This window comes from Anser anser, assembly GCF_964211835.1.
Source record: "Anser anser genome assembly, chromosome: 3".
NCBI lineage: Eukaryota > Metazoa > Chordata > Aves > Anseriformes > Anatidae > Anser > Anser anser.
The window spans coordinates 63,221,010-63,224,567 of NC_139722.1; positions in this window are offsets into that span (position 1 = coordinate 63,221,010).

Here is a 3,558-nt window from a genome sequence, read left to right on the forward strand (position 1 = left end):
GAGACAAGGTTGTTCTTTCCAATACTGACAGATGAGAAGACTTGAAAACCAGACAGCTTCTAATGTGAACAAAAACGCTTGTGGCTTAGGCAAGTTCAGTTTAGGAGAGGGCTTTCAGATGTTTGGGCTGAAAGCCAGTCAAGGTTGATTTATGTTTAAAAAGAAATGACAGGAAATAAGCTGTTCAAGATACAGACCTATGACACCTGGGGTAAGGGATAAACTTGCAGGCTGTTACTTCCATATTCCCACCTGGAGGATCACTGATAAGGAAATTTGCCTTCCAAGGAAAAGAGTCATCTGTGCTACAGCTCACATGAAAACCAAGCCTACACCAAACGTATCACTGTTTGTGTAGCCTCTGGTTTGTGAAACTGGAGATTTACCCACCTACTCACACCAGAACTATTTTTCATGGTTTGTTTTGCTTGTTTATTTACCAGTCTTAGCAAAGTGTGCAATTGATCCGGCCCTGTCATTCATTATTTCCTGATTTATTAGTAGGAAAAGTATATATATATATAATGATAGCAACAGGTTATAACACTTTCATTAATCTGTTCAAAGTTAAGAGAAAACTTGCTTAGGCAAATCCACTCCTTAAGTCTACATGTGTTTCTAAAATTGGTATCAAATCTCAGAGTTTCTAGTTCTGCCAGAAGCCCTAAAATCCATCGATGCTCCAATAGCTGCTGTCTGGATGCTGTTAGTCTCTGTGTTCACACTCACACAAACGTTAGGACCCTGCTTTTGTTTTAATATAGGACATAGAAATCTTTGGGGAAAAAAAAAAAAAAGCACGAGTAAATAAAATTTGTTTTCCAGTCGCTTAATGAGGCTTTTGAGATCCCTAAGCTACCTGGCATCTCTGGAAGCACAGGCAGGTTTTTTTTTTCCTGTGTACGTTGAGATCTGTTACATAGATCAGTCCCTGACCTGGACGGTGACAATGGGAGTGTTTTCCTTGCTCTGTACTGGCTTTGTTAGGCTCCTTTGTGGAGAGCTTTCTCTAAGCTGAGCCAAGCTGAGCCTGAACCCACACCCTCATGATTCATCATCCCCTCTGTGCAACAGAAACGTGTTGCTCAGCTACCAGAACAAACTGACTTCTGCAGATGCAGCACCAAGGCAGCCACGCCATAAACTGGGAGGAGAATCACAACGCCGGCACTGCTAATGCACTGATGAGTTGTCCTTGTGCCCTTGACGCCCTGCAGGAACCCCTGTAATGACAATGAACGGAGGGGTGGTGCCACCCCTGCAGGTGACAGAGCGGTAGGCTTTGAAGCCTCTAGTGTATAAACTTGAACTTCCAATCAGGCTTGTAAAAACAGTAAGAAAAAAAATGATGGTGGTGTTTTCTTCTAGAACTTACACAACTCACAAAGAGTTTGCAGGTTGTACTGAATCAGCACAAAAGTTACCGAAAATATTCTGAGGATTTTGAATGCGCATCTACTGAAATTATGTTGTACTGTCACGGTTGCTCTTTCTCTAAAGCATGGGAAAGTACACAAAGAACAGTATTGCTTCACCTGCCTCAATCACTGTGGCATCTGACGTGAGCAGACTGGGGTTTGGGGACACAGAGGAGTAAGAGGAAGGAAGGAAAACAGCTTCTTCATTTCTTTCCAGATCAGGGTGGTGGTGTTGTCTTGGGTGTTGCCCTTGAGGAGTGGCTGCGTTGGCATCCCGAAGAACAACAGGCTCAGATTGTTTGCCAGTTTTAGCAATCAATTACAGCTAAATGCAAAAACATCTGCAGATCCGATGTACCTTTCAAATATTCATCCTCCCAACGGCTCTACAAGATGCTGCTCTCCCTATTTTACATGGAAACAGATGCTCAGAGGAGGTAAGGGGCACTGGAGAATTCCAGCTCTTTGTTCCTGCACTCCCTGCGTTATTGGCCATGCTTTTCTGATCATCCTTCACATCCACACACGTAGGCAGAATTGAGATTCCCACTCATGAAAATCACAGCTAAGCTCAGCCCCCTGTAGGTTTCCTTTCCTCCCAACCCTTCACGCACAACCAACTGCTGAAAGATGAAGACTTTCCTGAAGCAAATTTCTGCTATCAAAAGACTTCAGGAATAATCAGACAAGAGTGGATAAAAATGCGGGTTAATATTAACTGAAGAGTAATGCAGAATCTTGTCTTGCACATGTGTATTTGTCCTTTGCCCCTGCCTCCTCCTTGACTGAAAGATTTCCATTTAGTGCAGCTGCTGGACATTGTCAACCTTTCAGTCCAGGGTAGCTTGGAAAAGCTTTAACACTAATAACTGCTGAAGAGCTACGATCAAAACCTTCATGTCTTTCATGTGAGATGTGTCTGACTGTGTATGCTGCAATAAAAGCTCTTACTATTACTTACATTTCAGCTTAAATCATTTGCTCATTATATAATTAATAGTCTTCCTTTGCTTGTAATCAATCTTGTACTACACAGGGAGTAAAGGAAATGTTGCGGATGCCACCCTAGATTGTGAAGCAGCAGCCAATACCTTACAACATACTGTCCTCAGTAATACCAGCTGCATTGGTCATAAAATCGTAAATGGTCATGTTGCAACTCCTCCAATACCGAAGAAAGAGGCAGACTTATTCACCCGTGTCTCCAGGTCCACTGGTGCTGCCCCTGTGGTCTTGTAACAAGACTTTTCCTCAGGTAGGCCAAAGGAGGTTGATGTGCTAGGTCTCCTCTTCAAGGTGAGCAGTGAACAGTGGGGTCAGGGCCGGCCAAATGCAGCGAGCTCGGGGCCAGGCACCAAATGTTCCTCCAGAGCAGGAGGGGGCTGAGGAGGAGGTTTGAACCTGCTGTTTGTGCAGATCCCTTCTCATCTTTTTGGTCCCCAGTCCATCCTACCTGCCTCCTGGAGGTGCTCAGAGAGGTTTTGAGTGTCACCCATTTCCATCCCCTGCTCAGTGGGGCTTTCTCTTTCTGAATCTGCTCTTGCACTGAGGAGATGTGCCAGTGGGCATCAGAGGTCTCACCCGTCAGCCGCACGTCAAGATGTGATGCCTCCACAGCTTTTCTCAGGCAGGCAAGGACACATAGGATTTTAATGGGCTATGCAAAAAAGCCATGCCTGAGTATTTGGTAGATATATGCATAAATATTCAAGTGGCAAAGGAAGAGGACATAATTACAGAAAATTCTAAATTTTAAAGTCATATTTACGTAACTCTCCGTGGTGCCTGTGGCCTTTACATCCAATACTGGTTCTTACCCAAGTTTTATCTCAGCTTCTGCCCTGTGCTTACAAACCCATTATTTGTATTTCCATTGACTTTGAATCCATGCTGACCGTGGGCACAGCTGGGGTGTCAGTTTGAGTGTAGCTTCATTTTAAGGCAGGATCTAATCTATGCAAATAGGCTGAAGCCCCAGTTACAGAGCTAGAGTGTTATGTACTATGCAAATGGTCAGGGCATTCACAGTTTCCGTCAGAATGGATATTTTCTCTACCTTTTTTATTTCATGACATCTAAATGCAGGACTATTGTGTTGTGTTCCACCCCCCCCCCCCCCCCATTTATCTACATTATTTTT